General features: G+C 38.0%; 1 protein-coding gene across 5 annotated transcripts in view; it reads right to left on the reverse strand.

Annotated features, from left to right (window-relative positions):
• The window catches only part of COL8A1 (collagen type VIII alpha 1 chain), a 186695-nt gene that overhangs the window by 14602 nt on the left and 149571 nt on the right, over nt 1–22522 (reverse strand). Inside the window, exon 3 of one of the 5 annotated variants that reach the window (XM_088140787.1) lies at nt 20756–20797. The exons of the other annotated variants lie outside the window; for them this stretch is intronic. The gene's annotated coding sequence lies outside the window, so the exon portion shown is untranslated. The remainder of the gene's footprint in view (nt 1–20755; nt 20798–22522) is intronic. 5 annotated transcript variants of the gene reach the window in all.

Genomic DNA, 22522 nt, shown 5'->3' on the forward strand with positions numbered 1-22522 from the left:
AATGAAATTCTCTTTTATTTGGGGAAGATCTGAAGTTTCCAGAGCAAATGTGTTATTAAAAAAAAAAAAACCTAAACCAATTTGTGCTGTCTCTAAAACATCTCACCACTGTTGGAAGTATATTAGGGAGAATTTTCACATTCCATTTTGTATTCTATCAAGAATCATTTCCTGTATTCAAAATACATCATAGAAAGGAGCCTTTAAATACTAAAGTATGAGGCTAGATTAGAACCATTTAATATTACTCTTGTTTATGACTCTCTGCTGTAATCCCATGGTTTTATGGCCTGATACTTTGCCATAAAATACTTTCTTTCTCAGTGCTTTCTAAAAACTAGCAAAACATGTTATTGGTTTTTCATCTGCTCACTTTGATGCAATGCACACTGTGTTTTCTTAGCCCTTGCCTCCATGCTGCTTTATGGCCGATCTGTCTTCAAAAAGTAAAGCCGTCTTAAAGTTTGTAGCCTGGGCTTGAGTCTCTGCCATGTACAGTATTTCAGCTCACTGTACTTTGATTATCCTTTCCAAGGGGGAATGCAAAACAATTGGATCTCTTATTTTCTTTGCTTTGTATTAATTTTATAGCTCCCTAGAAACCAAAGATCCCAATCCAAGGGAGATGTTCAAACCATGACAAATGTTTTTACAGTATTTTTCTTGAAAATGTCTCCTGCAGTCAGACCATTTTCATTGGAAGAAAGTTTTTCTTTCCATTGCAAAGGCAGAATCTTGTCTTGTCTATAAGCTCCTTCCAGTTCTAGAATAATCTATGTCTATTCAAATAGCAAATGCAATGTGATGATCCACTTGGCAGAAAACAACACAGAATAGTTTTTTTTTTTTTTTAATATCCTATTTCTCACTGTCTTCTTCACTGTGTTCTAAGGCATTCTTCCCTAAATCTGATTCCCCCATAGACACAGGAAAACAATATTCTCTGACAGCAAGGTTGTAAGCTAAGCTGGTTGGGGATAAAGGGAATTGAAGTCTAACCCATGTGGAGAGCATTAGATTACAGAAAGATGCTGGGACCGAATGGCATTGATCACACTTGTGGATGATTTCTGGTGGAGGCCAGATGATGTTGGTGTGTCCGCATCTTCACTGTATTTGATTCCTCAGTGGCTTTTGATACCATAGATCATGGAATCCTACTGGACCACCTCAGAGGGTTGGAACTAGGGGGCACGGCATTGTGTGGTTCTCCTTTTTCCTCTAATTCCAGTCAGGGTTGATAGGATGGGAGATTTGACCTCTTCTTTGTGAGGTCCTTCGGGGTTCTGGTCTCTCTCCACTCATATTTAACATCTATATGGAGTCTCTGGATGAGGTCATCTGTCAGCATGGGATTTGGTATCATCAGTATGCTACTGATACCCAACTATACAGGGGACTCTGGGTCTGGATGTGAAAAACAGGCTTCAACTCAACTCAAGCAAGACCATGAAGCTTTGGGTTTTAAAGCCTCCTGGATCTGGAGAGTTTCCATTTTTCATTCTCGTTGGGGCCTCACTGCCCCAGACAGAACTGGTGCACATTTTGGAGGTCTTCCTGGACTCATGGATCTTATTCAAGGAACAGGTGATAGCTGTATCCAGGAGGGCATTTGTGTCTTGTGTAGCAGTTGAGCCCTTTCCTGGATTGGGAGGCATTATTCATCACTCATGCCTTGGTCACTGTCAGGCCTAGCCCAAGGAACTCCAGGAGACCATGTAAATTCAGTCCAGCAATGTTTATTAGCTACAGCCTCTAGCAAGAATCTTCCCAGACTGAAACCCCAGTTCCCAAGTAATGCCAGCCACAACATTGTGAATTCCTCAGGGAGGTGCCAGTCTTATCTTCTTATCTCTCCCTCTCGCCTCAGGCAATGAAAGAAAATGTTTTTCTCCCTGAGTCTGGCCTTCATAATTCCATTCCATCACAGTCACCTCCTGAATGAATTACTACAATGCACTTTACATGGGGCTGCCCTTGAAGACCACTTGGAAGCTGTAGCTGGTTCTGAATGTGGTGGTGCAGGTAGTTGTGGGTGCACCTCGGTATGCTCTGTGAGCTGCACTAGTAAGTGCACCATAGGTTCTGGGTACAATTCAAAGTGCTGCTTACCACCTATAAAGCCATTCATGAGATGGGCCAATTTATATAAAAAATATAAATGAGTAAATTAATAAAACTTTGATTTAACAGACAACTCTTAATTCAATTGACTGTCTGTTAAATGAGGTGAACTTAAAAAAACAAACCTTTGCTTGTATCTTAAACCTACTAAATCAAGGTCCATTAAACCAAAGGTTTACTACATTGGTTCTATACAAATTCTTCATTTCTTATTTCAGCTACATAAACATTTTCTTGTCTGTATTCCTACTTAGTTTTAGAATAGGACAATCTGCTGCCCAAGTACATGGACACTCCCCAGAATCTCTCCAAGTGTTGCTACTAATTTATAGTAATTAATATGACAAAAGGTACAAATCACGTAATACATGGGAAGTAATAATCTTCTATATTATGTTATTATAATTAATTATATTTAAATGTAATTCAAGCAAATTCAAGTTTCATCCTGGCCTCATCCACTATGTTGTCCTGGCCCTGAAAATGTTTGGACTGAAATTCCCAGGATGCTGTTCCAAGTGTGGTGTTTGACCTGAAAAAGTTTGCTCAATCCTTTCCCTAATGGCAGAGGAAGCTGTGAATGGGCCAAAAAGTGACATTCAGAGTTGATCTATAACCCATTCTTGCTTTCCAAAGTAAACCAAGGGGGGAAAATGCACAGATGCTATTTCCTATACAGCCCTACTACTGGATAGAAAGAAGAAGTAGTGAGAGTCTCCTACATATTCTAAGACATTCTGGGTGTTTTTCATTTTTAGAAGATAGAGTTATGAGTACCACATAGCTTTACAACCCTAAACTAGTCTGCTGTTGTCAAGTGTGGAAAAGGATCCCTCTGCCAGTGTTAAAGTTAGATCTGTCTACCAGTCCAAAGGACTTTTGCACGTGGAATGAAAAGTGATGCGATCTTGTCCTTTGCCCCAGGCATCAACGTGTCTTCAGCTGGTCTTGTATAGTCTTAATATATTTTTATAAGCAGCTGATCACACTTCATAGGACTAGTACCTAGGAGTGAAAATGTCAAAGCAAAGTTTTGTTCACAGAATTCATTGAGATATACAGTTGCAAATAGCAACCAGGCTGCTCCATACCTGAAAAACAAACCATTTCTGTTTGGCTTTCTAAAGGGCATTATTAGCCAAGTACCAATACTGTTGTCAAATGATAAATTGTTGAGATTCCTTTGTTTGGAATTTTTCTTGCTGTCCTGATGAGAAGATAATGGGGCTTCAAGAATTCCAAAGATACACGCAAAACTGAGTTTTCTTTTCAAGCGTTCTTATTGTTTTGTAATTGAAAATAAAGTTGAAATGTAATCAGATACAGATGTTTTTCATATATTTTGAGTGGTTTAATAATTGAATCCTCACTTTGCCAAAATACCATGAGTAGAATAAACCAGATTTTAACCCATATTATAATTTAACCAAAATTACTAAGTATATTGAATTCTGGGTGGTGTCAACTAGAGGTTTGCATTGGATTCAGCCCAACTCTGGATCCTGAGGTAGAGTAACCTGCTTTGAACTGAATTTTCCAATGATAGTCTCATTCTAGGCCTCAATGAACCTCTAGAGCTTCTGGGCCCATACAAGCAGAAGCATTTGGCATTCAAACAATAAGAGACCAGATTTAAACATGCATGTTGAGGAATGGAAGAGGAAATACTAAATTTTTGTAAGCAACAAGTCTATCTCAGAAAGGTAATTAGGTGATCACTGGTCAGCTTACCGCCTTCTTAGACAGCAGACAAATTTTGGAGGGTAGAGAGATTTACAGTTTACCTAATAGCTTTATAATCTCTACTTCACTATTGCATACCCCTCATCCTACATTATTTTCTGATAGGTATTTATTTTATTCAAGTGATTAGTCATTACCTCCTCTAGGTATAGTACAATACCTCTGAGAATATTGCCCACTGCTTTTGGCATCTCATTCTGGTTTTTTTCTTAAATATAATTTGTATTGGAGACATTTTTAACAAGATAAAAGCAATACAATATTAGAGAAGAAACAAACAAAAAGAATAGTGAATAAGTAAGAAAGAAAATAGAAATAGAAAAGGCTTCCAATCCTTTTGACAGTGGTTATAAATGCATTTATATTTTACCCTCTCTCTCTAAGGTTACATCATAATTTCCTTCTTCCATAAGCTACCCTTTCTAATCGTCAGACCCATAACTCACAAGTTCATTTTTATTTTGTTCAGCAAAAAGTCCATAAGAGGTTTCCACTTACTAATAAATATTATAGTTGATCTTTCTCTAAGCAAACAATTTAATTTTGCCATCTCTGCTAGTTCCATCATCTTTACCAATCATTCTTCCACTGTGGGTATATCAGAGTCTTTCCATTTTTGTGCATACAGGTAGTTCTCGCTTAATGACCATTCATTTAACAATTGTATGGAGTTACAACAGCCTTGGGAAAGGTGCTTTATGACCCCTGCATCACATAATCGTGATTTGTAAGTATTTTATGATGGTTGTTAAGCAAATCACTGCTGAATTAAATTAAATGAATCATGTCATTAAATAAATTCCAGCAAAAAATATCCATTGGGGAAGCTGAATTTGCTTAACGACCATGTGATGGCTATGTGATTCACTTAACAACTGCAGTGATTCACTTAACGACCATCATAAAAAAGGTGGTAAAATCAGCTCTGATGTGGTTAATGACCAAATTGCTTAGTGACCTAAATTCTGGTGCCTATTGTGGTTGGATAGTGAGGACTACCTGTATAGAAGTCTCACAGCAGCGATCACATATACAAATAGTCTTCCACGGCTCTTTTCTTGTTGTCTGTCCATTAATCCCAACAAGAAAAGTTCTGGTTTCAGTTGAATCTTAGCCTTTAAAATTGTTTGTATCAGTCTATATATTTGAACCCAATTTTTTTTGGCTTTTTTACAAGTCCACCAGGCATGATAAAATGACCCTTTGTGTTGCCCACATTTCCAACATAAATTTGAAGTACCCTTGTACACTCTGGCTAATATTTCTGGAGTCATATACCAACAGTACATTATTTTATAGAAATTCTCTTTTAAGTTATAACAATGTGAATTTCAATCCTTCCAACCACATGTTTTCCCACTGTTCCAACAACATGTTATGTCCAACATTCTTAGCCCATTTTATCATACACTCTTTCACTTGTTCATCCTCCATTTCAAATTTTAACAAGAGTTTATACATTTTGACAATTACATGTTCATCATTTCTACATAATTCAACTTCAAATTCTGTCTTTTGTTGCTCAGTTCCAAATGTCCTGTTATCTACCTACCATATTGAGAATATGGAATAGATATAAATCCAGACTGTGCCTGAAAATGCCTCTGTGGGTCTCAGCCCAAGAAGCATTTTATAGGAAAGACACAGCAGTAAAGAAAAATGGTTAATCTTTCGAGAATTGTTAGAACAAAAACATGGTGAACATAAGTTTAAATCAAGAACACAAATGGCGGCAGAGGGATTTAGTTTTCAATAGGTTTCGTATGCACAGCGAAGAGAAAGATTCAAGGTAGATAACAGGACATTTGGAATTGAGCAACAAAAGACAGAATTTGAAAATAAATGAATGAATTCTGGCAAAAAAGTGGTGGCAAACCATTAGTCCATGTAATCACTAGGAGTCAAACTTGAGAGAACTTTATGTTACAAATTTAACATTATTTCACAAAAGAACAAAATTATAAGCACTTTAAAAATAGCATAGCCTGAAAACCCCTGCACTGATTTCTATGGATTTGGGTACCCTTAGCCTTGCTGGCTACAAAACCCTTTTCTGATGAAAAGCAAAAAAAGTCCAGCAGTGCACTGTTTTACTCTTTTTTCAGATACCTGAGGTAGAAGGGTGTTCATCCCTTGCTTTCAACTGACTGGAAAAATAGTGAAATGGTGCACCTCTAGACTTGGGGGGAAAACGCATAGAGAAAAGTAAGAAGCTCAGGGAAAAATAGCATTTTGTTTAAAGCATTTATGCCATATTTCAGACCAGCAAATTTATATTTACAAGACAAGAGTTAGAGCCATTAAGCTATTAGAGAACTCATAATAAGTACAGGTTTGAAAAACATTAGAAAGAAATACAGCAATAAGAAACTTTTTTTTTAAGCTGCTTGTTTGGCCTGAATATATGTGCATTTTGATGCTTTAACTTTGTATACCTATTTTCAATTTAGCTTTTATATATCTTATTTATATATGTGTGTGTATACACCAACACCAACACACACACATACACACACATAAAAGTATATATATCCAGTAAGACCCACCCATAGGAAGGAAAGAGATTTTTATTTGCCTTCCTGGAAGAGAAAGGTAGGAGGGAATGGCAACAGATAAATTGTCCAGTGGGAGAATGTAGTAGCCTGCAGTTTGGACTGAATGTGTTGCAAGCTGGTACCAGAGTATCTCAGACCAAATAGGAATATTTTGGAACTTTGAGTCAAATTAGCATGACTACAGGACAGGAGTGGCTTAAATGGTAAGTGCCCTTTATGTGCTATTATGCCCTATTGCTAAATATTATCTAATTTAGAATTTTAAGGAGTAGACAGTATTGTTTATAAAGATAATGCATATATGGGATGGGTGTGGAAGCAATTATTTATGCATAAATCAGTTGATTATTTTAATATATCATAAATGCTAAGCATTTCACAAAAGAGTTAGGACACTCTCTGGCTGAGTTAGCATGTTGCCCAAACCCAAATCAAACAAACTTATTGTGCCTTAGCATGATGTGTGAAGGTTTTTGAGGTTTGGGTCTGAGTTTATGTAGTCTTTTGAGGTTTGGGTCTGAGTTTATGTAGTCTATGAACACAATCTCTAATGGACTTTTCTCCAGTGTGGCACTTTACAAATGAGATGAACTATTTCCATGATCCCTAGCTGGCTTAGGTCTTGACTTCAACACATCTGGTGATATAAAACCGGGGAAGTCTCTAAGGTTTTTGTAACACAGCATGGACTTGGGAGAACAGATATGGAAAAATATTTTCCAACACGTTCTCATAGCATATAAAAAACAGTGTATTACTTTGATAGGCCTGCTTCCAGACTAAGAGAAATATAAGGTACTAACAGGAAAAACTGTCATTTAATAGATCAAAAACTAATTTCGGTGTCAAATAACAGCAGCTACCTATTATGAAATTCTACCACTGAAATCTAATTAATTCACAGAGAAAGTTCTGTTCTAATTCAGAATCTTAGGAATTCATGCAAGAATTAATTTTCTCTAAATCCTAACCCAGGGTATGTGATAAATGTACATCTGAATTGTACTGAGTCATATAACAATGACATTTTATACCCAGATTTATTGACATAACTAACTACAGGGCCAGAGTCAGCACTCAGGATCCTCAGTGAACTGATAGAGCCATTAGGCATTACCAGATAGGACTTCAAAACCACTCAGCTGGTAAACTGAGCCCCCTGCTAATCAGTCAGTAATGCCATTGGCCACTGGCCACTTTGTACAAAACATCACCATCGCAGCAGGAGGAAGCTGGGACCTGGAGTGACAGAAAACACTTGGCAATGAGGTGTGGTTTTGTGTGTTCAGCTTGTTTCCTGGGAGGTTCTAAAATCACATCATGCAATGCCTTTTGCAACCTGGAGAACACTCCCTGCAGACACCTGCTCTGCCCTGGATTTCATTTGCTTACTTATTCTCAGCTCAGAACACCAACCCCTACCAGCAGGCTGAGTCCAACTGCCATTTCAATTTCTTACATTGTCCCTGACTTGTCATCATTTGGAACAGGTTGGGATATTAAATGCATTTTTTATATTTATGTAATGCTGCATAATTGAATGTGGCACATAGATGAAACACTGAAAGCTGGGTAAACACACACCAGTGTCACACTGTAAAGTACAATGCAGCTGACAAGATTAAAGCAACCATCAGACACAGGGGTTACAAACACAGATGGAAATTCGAGGAAGCAAACTGGGAAGAGAAAACCAATATAAGTAAGCCCGCACTGTTGTCATATATTCATAATGGTTCACTGCAGTTAGATCTCTTGTTGCTTCTTCTGCACTGACGTTTTGGGAGAGATTTCAGAGACTGTCCCAGATACAACATATTAATACAAGGATAACCTTTTATGGATTGGGGGGGGGGGCACATTTATAATTCTTTTACAGGGCAGCCAAAAGCTGCAGTGAATCTGGTATTAGATGATGATGATGATGATGATGATGATGGTAATGATAATGATGATGATGATTCTAGAGGATGGGAATTGATAGATTGATAAGCATCTATCAGACTTTTTACTTTCAGATTTTTTGCAAAAGAAAAAAAATGGTGGAAAATTTAGCAATTTGCCACTGAACTGCCATGGCATGATCTTAGAGGCACCTGGGGGCTACATTTGCAAAGAGACCATGGACTGTCCACTGATGCATTGCAAGATCCCAGCAAGAGCTCATCTGGGCGTGGATCTGCTTGGCTTGATTATCTTTCTGCATAAAGGGCTGAAGCTGATAATGGTGCGTCACACTATAAGCCACTTAAGCCTTTAATGCTAGTGGTGGATCCAGGATCAACCCTTCCCCCAAGGAGTGCAACTTCATACAAAACAGGTTGAATCCCCTCCTATCTAAAGTAAGGAACCAATGATAGCCCCACTTTGCTCATCTGTCTATTGCTACTATTAGTCCAGCTGCCTCTCCAGAGCCCATCAAGAAAGGAGGGGGCCCACCAGAGGATACTGGGCACAAGCCATTGTCAAACTGAAAGCCAAACGAGAGGGCATTTAGTTTAATCTAGCAAGAATAATCTAAACAGGACAGGAAAAAAAAAAGCATGACTGAAATAAATGAAAAATGATTCCCTCTGTATGCAAAGAAATGTTAAACCAGAAACTAGTCCTGCCAAATCTTCCCTAAAACCAAAAGGTTTGTTGAGGGGGATTTGATGCTTCTATGTTTGCTAGGTTGATCATGATATACATTATTTTCTGTTCAACTAACATCATTTCCCTTTGACTGTTTTTTTACTGTTCTTCAAACCCATCCAGATAAGTGGGACCACTGGAGTCAAAGATCCTGCAAATAAAACCACAGTCCAAGCAAAAGCTAGTCAATCCTATGATGAAAACGTGCTTTTCAGGTTCTCTCAGTTCAAAGGGATAAGAACTCTCATAAAACATATTTTTGGGAGGGAATCACTTCAGACAAAATGCAGTTTATTGGGCCAGGTTTTTCAAAGCCCAGCTTTGCAAGCCATATAAATAAAAAATAAAGGGTTTGGCTTAAGGGAAAACCATTTTTGACTTGTTTATTCCAAGGGCTGCCTTGAAAATTTTATGAAAATAACGTTGAAAATAATACCATTATTTGTTCACTTTATGGATTTCAGGTTCCGTTTAAAGTTTTGCACATTTTTAAAATAAATAAACACTGTACTGAATTATTAAAATAAGCCATCTGATTATGTTCTGTGGCATATAATCTTGCAAACTGCCTTTTTCAAGCACAGTGCCAGTCTTTTTAAACAACAAGCAGTCTTGTTGCAAGATGCTGTCCATTTTGTCAAGTGTATGATTAATCCAAGAGATGATTATTTACAAGGAGAGAAATGAGATATAGGTGGAGTAGATATTTACTACTGATTGTCTACTGGCATAGCCATTATGAGCCATCAGAGAAAACAAAACATCCAGAACTGGATATTCCCTCTATTGGGAACACCAGTGTGTCCGAAAAGGATGCTCTATTTTTTTTGTTTTTTTTAAATCAGGAAGTCAGTCACAAAAAAAATCAGGGGATGAGGAAGAAGCAAGACCATCTCAAAACAGGGTCAGATGTTAACTGCCATGAGGTCTGAAATTCATCTCCAGTCTTAAGATGGGGGTTGCAGATGGAATTTATTTGTTAGCGGCAAGTATTTTTGGTGTCACCGAGCATTAAAAGACTAAGCAAATGGTGGTTCCCCCTAAATTTGAAAGCCAAAGTCTATTGCTACCTTTGGCAATGCTCCTGTCCTGGCACTGAACAGAAATAGTCATTCACAAAACAGCTAGTGATGAGCTAATGATCACATGCAGACCCAATTAACAAAGTGTGCTAGGCCATAATGTGGAAAACATTTGTTCACTAGGCAGTGTACCTTGTACATTTTGGACCATGGCCCTGGCACATTTTCCTTAGGTCATAGTTAAAAAGATTGCAAGTTGCATACCTTTGATTTGTGCCTCAGCCACTAAACCTTAGATCAGTTTATGATCCTACCTGTGGTTTGTTCTACAAGCCATAGCATAACATAATGTGTGAACTCAGCCACAGTATATTAAGGAAGCCTCAGTCTTTGTTTCAGGCATAAGGCAGCTTTTTGAAATGCCTTTTGAGGCATCTGATGGTGGCCCACAGGCTCTTTTTCGATCTCTTGAACTGCTGACATCCTGGATTGTCCGGCTGGTCAATTCCCTGAGTGCATTTGTGTATGTATTTTGTAAAACCATACCATTTCATACATAACATTTTACATATGCCTCATGTATATTCCACTCCATAAAAGCTCCTTTTAGATGTACACCTGATTCTTACTTTGATGTCTTTTGAGCACAAAGACTTTTTTCTTTTGCCAGGCTTTACAATTTTATGGTCTGCTGTGCTTTTAGCCCTGGGGTTTAGCTTATGAAAGTTCCCCCCCCCCCCCGCCCAATGCTATTCCAGCTGACTGCTGCTGCAACATTTTAATCTCTTCAATTCGGCTTTAATGTGCTTAGTGCAAACTCAGTTTTATTTGCTATCTTTTAATTTGTTTTAAAAACAATTTTCTAAAATGTTCACCTTTTATGAGCAAGACTTTTCTAAATATACACATTTTTAAATGCAATTTTTTTTGAACCAGGAACTATCTTGACTGAACAGGGCATTAATAGATTAGATGAATTCTATACTAGCCTGTGACTTGATAGATTCCAGTTTGGCAAATTACAGTTTTTTTCTAAAAAAAATAAATATATATTTATTTACATTTATATACATTATTTACATACATACATACATACACACATTTCTTTTCTTTTACATTTGAATCTTCTGAATAGGGGAAGGATGCCAGCTTTTCATTGAATCATAGAATAAACGGAGTGCATGGTGTCCCTAAAATGCAGCAGATGGATGCAGATATAATTTGCCAATAGTAAATCTTGAATCAATCCTGAACAGTTAATTGTGACATATTACTGATTATTTTATTGATTATTTTAATTTTCTTCCCTATGGTGAGTTATTATGTTGTTGTAAATCTTAATACATTGTTGTAATTATTGTTACATTGTATCGATACAATGATATTTATATAGTATTAATTGAAAATTATTGACATTCTTTTGCTTAGGTAACTTAGAGTATTGGAAAGAGAAAAAGGAGAAAGAAGTATTCTATCAATATTAATGATAATTTAGGAAGTTGATATTGCAATTTTTCATCCAGAGTTGAGTATAACATTAGGAAAAAAGAAAACCATTGCAGATTGCATCAAAGTATTTGTTGTACAATAAAGGTTTTGGTCTTGAGCTGATCACTTGGTGTTAAAATCTCCATTGTATTGTTACTCAATGTACATATTTTATGTTAATAAAAGGAAAAAAATATAAGCAATTAAAAAACAATTTTAACAAGAGTTAAAATACCAAAATAAAATAAAATAAAATAAAAAAGAACTATTGGGTTTCTAACTTCCCTTTTTTAATACATCTGCTAATTTACAATATTGTAGACATTTAGGCCCCCTTAGAAGCCAAACTGTAAGTGATTATATTCACCCTGCTGCATGATGTATTGTATGTATGGGAACCATCCTTGCTTAAAGTTAAAACATTTTTTCACAGACATTGAAATCATTTGCCAGTTTATTGTTCCCCATGTCATATTACTGTTTTATGTTTTTAAAATTGCCCTGAAAATCTAACCCTAAATCTAGCCCTCCCTTAGGCACTGAAACTTGGCTGGGTGACTTTGGGCCAGTCATTCTCTCTTAGCTCTAGCCAGGGAAATTAAAAAAAAAAAAAAAAGTATCTACGAACATGGACATGACCAGCATGGTAGATTACAATCCTTAACATTCAATAATGAGGTTTTTATTCTGCAATGGATTGATTCAGGCTGCTAATAGTTATAAATACTTGACCACAATCAAAAGTGTGTGGCTTCCAAGCTGAAGAGTAGCCGAGTGCTCTTTGCCCTGTCCATGACTCCCACTTCCAGGACTTCTGAGGTTGCACAGATGGTTAACTGGCAAAAATCCCTTCATCCCCTTCCACAAAAGAATGACCTGTCTACATGTATTTGTCTACATTTGTCTAGCAGCTTTCCAAAGAAAAAAATATTTTCTGAAAGTTTGCTCAAGGATGGGTGATACTGAGGGAAGGTTGATCGCAAAATTTGTCAATGAATCCCCCTGGATAGAGCATTTCCAAAACCATGGTGTTATAAGCAGTAAGTCTGCATGCAGAAATCCTTTTGAATGGCTGCAATTATCATGTCATGGGACAATGACACAATCCTCCATATAGCAGCCTTTCTAAGATGCTGCAAATTTAGAAGCCTGAAGGTGTCATAACCATACTGCCAAAATGTTGATAACCATTAGATGGCAGTAAAGAGATACAAAGAGTTTATTTGCTCCAGCTTTTTAATGGTAATCTGGAATTTTGGAGCCTAGATATGAGTATTTTATTTAAGCCTGAACTGCAGAAGCCTTTCCAAGTAATATAGAGGAGAGAGTGTGAAGAAAAATCCATTCTAAACAATGCATACAGAAACACCAGGATGTTAAAAGGTTCATCAATGCACATTAAACTTCTAGAGGCAATAGGGACAGAAGTGTACAGATATCAGTGTCCTAGTGTCCAGCTGAAATGAAGTATTGATGCCAAGCATAGGTGTGAGGAGGTAGAAATGGAAAATAGACCATCTGCATGGACTGCAACTGAAGTTCCTGGTGTAACAATGCTGTAACATTATAGATTTTAATGGAAAGGAATGGCCCTTCTTTGGGAAAATGCAAAGATCAGGAACACAGGTTGAGTTAGACCAACCATAGGATGGTTTCTTGTTATGAAACTACCAATAGGTGGAGTATTCTGCTGGCAGGCTTTCTATTTATTGAATTGCAGAAATCTGATCACTAGATGGCAGCCCTGGTCCACTCAATTTCACACAGAAGTCCTGCTTGAAATGACCTCCACAGTATTGTCCTAGAGCAGCCTTGCTCAGCCTAGTGCCCTCCAGATGTCTTGATCCAATTCCCATGGTGTCTGAGAATTCTGGGAGTTGAAGCCCAAAACATCTGGAGGACCCCAAGTTGGGTAAGTCAAATAAATAACTGTTTAAGTCTCCCCTGGTTACATTAGATGTTACAAAACTGCTACACTGAAAACATAACGTGAATTCTATACACAGAATGTTCCCTCCCTCCCTCTCTCTCTCTCAAAAGAATTCTTTTCTTTTAAGCATTGTGTAATGCGGGAAGGACCCTAAAGGCAAATTCACAGGACCATTTTTTAAAGCAATGACTATTGAGTGGAGCTGTCATGACCTCATCTTTTTGGCATGGGGATTAGCTTTGTTAATGCTCCAAACAGACATCAAGTTTACAGCTGATCACATCCCAGTATACTGTTTTAGAAACATCTTGAGACATTTTTATGACCTTGCAGTTAAACAATTGTGCTACTTAAAATAAATTGAATGTAACAGCCCTCCTATACTGAATCAATTCAGACTTACAGTGCCTTCCATGAGCACAGACTGGGCTGCCCAGAGGACAGGACAACAGGAAAATATTACTCCAGACCCTTGTCTTAAGACCCATTTAAGTCCCTGCCTGTTTCATCTGCATTGGCCCTTATAGAAGCCTGCAGTCCCCAACCTTTTTGACCCTATGGGCAAATTTGGAATTTTGAGAGTATTATTAGCATTCTCACAAATGGTTATCATGGCAGGTATGGTCAATCACAAAATACTGCTTTTATCAAATGAAAAAGTAATAAGATTGCTCCCTATCAACTTTTCTAGCTTCCTAGGAAGCTCTCTACATTTTCAGCTCTCTTTTTTCTGGCAGTTAGACAAACAAGGCTACCACTTCCCACCATTTCATTTTCCAAGGTGGAGATCCAGAGGCATTATTGGAAGAACACATTATGCTTGAAGCTGGTGCTCTGATTGCAGCATGCCAGCATTCCATTTTTCTTCAATTAAAAGAATCTAAAAATAAATACAATTAAACCTGGCATTAATACCAGTGAACATCTATGGAGGAATTGCCACACATAGTAGCAGGGACTCAAGTAGTATACAAAGAGAAACATCTTTCCCCAATATATTTTGTGAACATATTAAGGACACATTCCCATGCTGCCAGTGACCCTTACTGGGGAGACTGGGGCTACCAGACCAGGGCTGCAAAAATCCAAAGAACCACCAGATGGTGGCAAAGAGTTACAATTTCGGTATCTTTCTGTTGCTGTCTAATAGTCTAGATTTTTGCAGCCCAAATCTGGTAGCCCGAGGAAAGTACAGCAATTCACCTTCAGATTAAAGGTCTTATATCCCCCTTTAGTTTGCTCCCCTGCCCCATTCGCTCATTTGGGGAATCCTACTTGCCAGTCTGATAAACTTTCTCTGAAAATTTGTACTTTTATGTTTTAAATTCATCTAAATCACAGCAGCATTGTCACTAATCCTGTGTGCTAAATGCATTTGTTAGTTTCAATCTTTTTAAGGGTTGCTAGAAAGAATAAAGCATGAAAACATTTTTTAACCATTCAAAGTGCCCTTCAAATGACTAAATAAAGTAGCGGTTGTAATAAAAGCTAATGGTCCCTTGGTGTTTTTTTTCTGTATAATTTTTTGACTGGCTGCCATGAGATAGACCACATAAAGAAGACTTTTAATACTTGCATCATGTGCTTTATCCTCTCTATTCTGTATGAGCTGTGGAATAGAATAACCTCAAAGTATCAGGCACTGGGTCTGATGCATTCCTCTTGATTGAAGAAGGAAGCTAAGAATGCATGAATTCTTGATGACCTTTCCCTGCAAACTGTGAACTTTGTTCAGTACCCATGATGCATACTTAGGCGTCACTACTCCGGCTCTGAGCCAGGACCTTTTCTTGCCCATTACTTATTTAGCGACATTTCTCAAACAAAGTGAGGAATGAGAGAAACTGCTTAAGTAAACTTTGAGCTCTTTTCTTGAAACTGTCACTTCTAAGTTCATGTGGAAGCTCAAGGGAGAACACTGCTGTTTGTAATAGAGGGAAAGCGGAATTTGTGTCTACCCCCCATCTAGGCAGGCATTGCACTATTACTGCCTTTTTAGTCCAAAGTTTCTCCTTCATGTTTCAAGAGATGATTAGGCTTAATTCAAATCCCTCTTGACTCTTTGGTCAAACAGAATTTTAGGCTTAAGAAATAAATCAAGCCTAAAAGGAAATTTGACATACATTCAACGATCATCCCACAGATTGAAAGTTTCAAACTTCTTTTTTCAAATTTAAATCTGAAGAATGTCAGCCTGGAACAATCCTCTGTCCCACATCATGGGATTTTACTTAAGTGGAAATCCAGACAACAGAGAAAGATTTGTGTAAATTAGTCATTTATAATTGAATATTCTCATGCAGGATTACATTCATTCTGATCTCAAGTTGAGATGACCCTCTACATTAACTGAGGTTTCTAAACCAACTTCAGGGGTAGTCCCACCTAAATTTACCTTAATGACTGAGATGGCATACAAGTTATTTAATAAATAAATAAATACATAAATTTCATGAAGCTGGTTTGGAAATTCATTATTGTCTACTCATATGCAAATTTTCTATCACTTGTTCTTTTGAACTGTTAGATACAGCTCACTGAACTCAGGAACTGCATCATGCAAACCATATACCATCACTGAGCTATGGCCCCTATTCATCAGAGATCATGACAAAACTCTAATAGTTGACACTAAATGGACAAATTCTTGTCTTTATTATGCCATAATTAAAACCAACCTGCTTAGCAAGTACCTTTGAGTTTCCCTTACATATTTCCCCTCACTTTGTGGTTTGAAACAAGAGTGCTCATTACATAGTCCTTTATTTGTGGCATATTTGAATGTATTTCTTTTGCCTTGAGTTTCAATAATTTCTAAAACATATTTTCCCACAAAATCCCTTTTATAGCCATTTAATAATGGTAAAGTAGGACCAGTTCTACCCTGGATTGCAGCAAAGGAATCCAGGACAGACAGGAGAAATGGAGACTCATACAAGCACATTCTTAAAATACTTCATTGCTTTAGTAGAAAATCTAAATCCTTCACTTAGACTAATATTTTCACATGATAGGTTTTTTTTGTTAAAAAAAAAATTAGGCTTTTAAGGACTGTTAAACAGTCCTAATTTTGCCACAGTAAATACTTTCAGAGAGTTCTATTTTCTAATTAAAGCTACCTATCTCCTTTCCCCTAGCTTATCAGCTTTCACTGCTGCCTTTCCCAACCTTATGTCCTCAAACCTGGGTTGGAGTTCAGCTCCCATAATTCTTAAGCCATCAGTTGACAAATGATAAGAGTTTCTGTCCAACACATCTGGAGGGCACTAGATTGGGGATGGGTGATTTAACACATCCCTTGTAATTATTTATCGAACACAACATAGCAATGTCTGCTTCTGAGGGAAGTGGGTGGGATTTAGAGGCAGGAAATCCAAAAGAGCAGTCTCCTGCTTTTGGCAGAGACAAACCCAGTGTTGCTTTTGGTTGAAGATCAGAATTTTGATTGGATACAAATGGACTTGGCAGAGAATATTAAGCCGAAACACTAACAGAACTTTGGAAGATTAGAAGATGGAACTTGCATTAGCAGCTTTGGGTCTGGGATAAATTCCTATCAACAGCATGTTCTCAATTTCTTAAGGGAGACTGATTTTAATAGATATATTTGTCTCATTCCAGAGATATGTCTATGGAAGAATGAGTTTTTGATTCAGAGGATTCAAAGCTTATCCTTATTAAATCCTAACAGGCCCCCAGAAGGTTTCCTGTGGATTTTTTCTATGGCAGCCAGCCCTGCTGTAGTATAAAACTGAAGAATTTTCTTCTTTTACAGAGGTTTGCAATGTCAATTATACCCATCACTTCATTGCAGTTGTGTAAATTATCAATTTACACAATAAGCTTCTACCACAGTCATGTGGATGTCTCTTTATCCAAACAGCATTAGATATACAATAATGCATTCAGCTGTCTTTTTTAAAACTGGAGAGAGAGAAAGGGAGGGAGAGAAGAATAACATTTTACACTTAGATTTCACATAATGATTCTGCACTAGTTTGAAAACAGCTCTGGCCCTTTTTGATGCCACTGAGCTGATTTATTTCTGGATCTACTTCAGTATATCTGAAACCAAAGTCAACCTAACCTTTTCTTTGAAATGCTGTGGTTCTGTGGAGCTTATAGATCATCCATGTCCCATTTGCAGCAATTCTTTTCTCACCATTGCTTCAGCTGCTCTAGCACTATTTTTAAAGGAAAAGACAGCTTAGTGGCTTTGTAGGCCTCCCTTCAGGTGCATCTGTGGGTGGGTGAGAGTCAGATAGGTCAAGATGGCAACTGCCACCACATAACTGAATCTCCACTCCTTATGTGTGTTGCACATGCAAAGCCCTTTAAAAAGAGGGGTAGGCTTCAACTGGGTGGCTGCCATTTTGAGTTTTTTTCTACCCTCTGTGAAACTGCCCTGTCCCGCCTTCTAGAATTGCTGCAGATTTTTTTTCTTTTTTCTTTTTTGCATATGACTAGACAAATGCCACAACATGAAAAAAAAGGTTGTTGATGGGGGAGTACAAGCAGTTCTATTTTTCTGGCCTCACCCAACCAAGTCTCCATGATACATGCCAGACCAGAAGATTTTTGTTACTGCAGGATCTCAGCAGCTTGGGTGGGGTAGCAACTTTCACTCCTTGTTCTCACTGTTGTGAACTAGTAGATTTGAAGATGATCCCAGACAGAGTGAGTCACATACTTGCTATTTCAGGGAAGATACCATCTGCCATCATTCTGCAGTGGCCTCATTCTTGGGTCCTAATGGGAGGATTGGTGGTGACCTTTGTGCAATAAGACCCTGTTACTGTGTGGCAGGGGGAGTTGCTCCGTGGCACATAAGAAGATGTAATGGTCCCAAGGTTAAACATAGTAGCTAAGCATAAGGGCCTGGCATATATCACTGAAACTTGGTGGGTGAAGCCAGGAACATCTCCCACTCTGACATTTGCCTTCCTGAGATTCAGCTCCTTCAACAGTGTCACTGCCAGGGCTGAGGAGAGGGGTGGCATTGATCTTTAAAGATACCTTACCTCCAATCAGGGACTGTGCTCCTGAGAGAATGGAATATGAATCCCTATATGTAAAGTTGGGCCATAAGGACAAGCTGGACATCTGCTAGTGTACTGGCTGCCCTGCTGTCCAGCAGGATGTGTTCCTGAGGTGTTTGATCTGGTCTTGAGCTTATTGGGAAGCTTCAAATTCCATGTTCTTTGGGGCGAGGGAATGGCCTCCACAGTGATCTCAGGCCCCATGCACAGAGAAAGCCACAAAATGGATATCATTTTGCTTTAGGACAGATGTGTAGTGATCTGGACATAAAGGGCCTTTGCACCTGACTTGAAGAAGGCCATGGAATATGTCTTCCTGAAAAGGCACTCCTTAGTTCCATCTGTGTGGGACACTATCACCTTATCTCTAACTTCCTGTGATTGGGAAAGTTGTCAAACTGTGGCTAGGGTACAGCTACAGAACACCAGAGAGGAAGTAGATTATTAGGAGTCTTTTCAGTCAGGGTTCAGGCCTCAGCATGGGACAAAGATAGGAATGTTGCTCTTAGGGATGATCTTTGTCAGAACTTGAATAGGGGAAGTTTATCCCACTATCCTTTTGGTTCTCTTGGTTGCTGTTCATTAGTGGGGGAAGAGAAATTGCTCTCTTATGGAGTGTCATAGGAGTTGGTTCTTTCTTCCTTGCTTTGACATCTATGTGAAATCACTGAATGAGGTGATCCACCAGTTCAGGGTTCAATATCATCAATAATGCTGATGATACCCAATTATACATCACTACCTCAGGCTGCACAAGAGATATTGTCAATGTCTTGATCCAGCATCTGGAGGCTATGAGGGTTCGGAAAGGACAGAATAGGCTGAAGTTGAACTCGAGCAAGATGGAATTGCTATTTATTTATGACATCTCTGGTGTTGTCTCTTGATGGAGTAATGCTGCCCTTGAAAGAGCAGATCCATGATTCGGAAGTCCTCTTGAACTCATGGCTACTGCTTTAAGCTAGGGTCAATGGAATCTTTGTTCAGCTCTGGTTGGTGCACTAATTGCAACCTTCCCTGAAGGGCAAAAATCTTGCTTATGCCCTCATCACCACTCTGAATTATTGCCATGAACTCTACATGCAGCTGTTTTTGAAACCAGCTGGAAGCATCAGCTGGTTCATTATGGAAAAGTTATTGGCTGATACAGATCAACATGAGCACCTGACACCTAAGATCTGGGCTGTGGCAGGACTATAACCAGTTTTGACCTGCCTGGGCTCATATGTTCTGGGAGAACCTGTTAATTGTCCCTCAGATGCTGCTTTTCTGTTGCTACATTTGTACTCTGGAATAGCTTCTCCCTGGAAATTTGATCAGTTTCCATGTTTCTGACTTTCCTCATTTATTAAAAACAGAATTATTCTGGAAAGTGTTTTGGGCGTGAAGTATTGCCATTTATTTTATTAGTTCTGTAATTTGTTATATGTTAACTGCTGATTGCTTATCTTCATTTTGTTTCATCTCTTTATTATGGCTGTTTTATTGTGTTCTTTTTTTAAAAAATTTCTCTTTATTTAGTATCCTGCGGATTTTTTATTGTATTGCTTATAGGTATGTTAGAAACTGCCAGGAGTCTGCTCAACTGTGGTGGGCATTAACTAAAAAATTAAATAAATAGCTTTTAAATTGCTTTTCAGGAATTGAAAAGCAGAAGCTGTGGCAATGTGGAAATGCCCTTGGATGAAGCCAAACAAATGATCATAATTTAACAAATTCCCATAGCTGCTGGACCTCAACTGTCAATCTGTTTATAGAACACCGTCAACCAATCCCACCACAGGAAAATAGCCCAAATTATTGTGAAGTTATATTGGTTTTGCAGCCCATTAAAACAACGTATTTCACCCTCATTGCTCTATCAACCAGGACACACATTTACATTTCTATAAATGCATGTTTATATTAAGGTTAAAGACCTCTAATAAAACACCAAAGCCTTAATTATTTAAGACCTGTCCTTGTTGATCGTAGGGAAGTGGGAGGCATAATTTTTGGAACAGGAGAAAGGTGACAAATGATGGTGGATCTTCTCTATGGGGACGGAGTGAGGCGCTATGGTCACTGGAGTTTATTCTCTGTAGGATTGTTGCCTAAGATATATGTTGTTTCTTTTCTGTTATTATTTGGGATCATCTTTTGGGATCACTTTTAATTTACAAAAGCTTATGATTTAAAAAAAAGGTATAGCATATTTGGAGTAAAGTGCATTGAACTTACTTGGATTTAGGCCTGACTTCATAAAATAAGCAGGAAATGGATCTGAAAAGAAAATTATCTGTAATTCTCTTCCAACATGTTCTCCTTGTCTCTCTCTCTGATACAGAATACAGGAAGTGTTTTCTTAGCAAAATAAATGTTTCTTCCAAAAGTCTCACTTAGGAGCAGACAATAGTCATAGGTTTATAAAGACTACGGACACTATGAGCTAATGTCTACTTGTTTAAAATATTCCAATTAAAAGTAGAAAAAAAAAAAGTAGTTATGGTTTTGTTAAGATGATACTGCTTCTTTCTGTTCTACAGAAAATGCATGATGATTCATCAAATCTCAAAATTCATGGGTCATGAGATAAACTATATATTTAATTCATGAACTGATTTTTTTAAAAGGAGACTTGCATCATATATGGTTGTTTGCCCATTTAGCTAAATGACATTTGTAAAAATAAAAGTATCAGAATATTTTTAAGATATTAAATTAAATCAGAAGCAGTTTTATTATACTGCAACTACATTGAAAACAAAGGGAGCATTACTTATTAATCATATAACTGCAGATGCTAGAGAGCAAAAATCAACTTCACAGAAATAGGTTCCATACATTTATACAATAGAACTTTCCCTTCTGCCTCCTGCAGTTTCCTGTAACTCTAAATCCCCTTGAAATGGCTTTCCCAAAATAGCCACTGAGCATAAAATTGTCAGTTTATTATGTCTAAAAATACAAAAGAAAAAAATTGAACAACAATAAACTTTGGTAAATGAAGTGCTCCCTATCCATTCGGTGCTATTTATCCATTATTTTCAATATTGTTTAGAAGCCTAATGAACTTTGTTTTCTCCCCTTTCTGCTAAATATAGTGCCCATATATACATACATATGCATCCCACTAGTCCCTTTTGGAATAAGCAATGTTTTGCAAAATGTAGAAAAGGAGTAACAAATAGTAAATAAAAGAAAGTGAAGTTACATCAACACTACTGACTGCATCTCTGCATACTTTTCTATCTTGCAAGCCGTCCTTGGTTCCCCCACATTCATGGACTGCTTCACCCTTTGCCTCTTGTTCTTTATCAGCTTTATCAACTCCATCTAACCACAATTCCCTTCCACTCAGTCCATTCACTATTATTTCCACATATTTGTTTTGGAATTCAATCCTCGTTCATTCAATACAGCACCAATGAATATTTTTTTCAAGCCTTGTGGGGCGGGTGAGGGGTGGGGCAGGGATTATGAGCCATCGAGTTGTTTTCCACTCCTGGCTACCACATAGATAGATTTTAGGCCTATTTTAGGGTATGTTTTTCTATGGTTTGTATGTGGTCATCCAAGATGGCAGGAAATCTATGCTGCCAATTTTCGCAACAGAAATGCATCAGTTTAATAGGCATGGGCTCTGTGTGTGTGTGTAATAAAAAAGGATTTGGGCATCAGTATTAACTAAATTAGGCAAAACTAGTAGCCAATGTGAGTGATAGGAAGAATTGCGGGGTGGGGGTGGGGTGGCAACAGCAATAGCCTCTGAGCTTTCTATAGTCACATGGCTGGGCTATTCAGAGGCACAGTGCAGATGTGATCTGAGGAGCTGGTGGCAACAACAGCTGGAAGATTATGGAGTGCTGGATTAGAAAAAAGCTGTGGGAGAAACAGAGGGAGCTGCCAGTGTGGCCCATCATAACGAAGACTACAGAATTGCCCAATTGCAGCTGCTGGATGAGATCTTCAGGATGAGGAAGAGAAATGCAGTATTACTGGGTGCCA

Source organism: Python bivittatus, unplaced genomic scaffold, assembly GCF_059951505.1.
Source record: "Python bivittatus isolate LINGU-HERP-01145 unplaced genomic scaffold, Pbiv_v1 ctg000340_np1212, whole genome shotgun sequence".
Taxonomy (NCBI): domain Eukaryota; kingdom Metazoa; phylum Chordata; class Lepidosauria; order Squamata; family Pythonidae; genus Python; species Python bivittatus.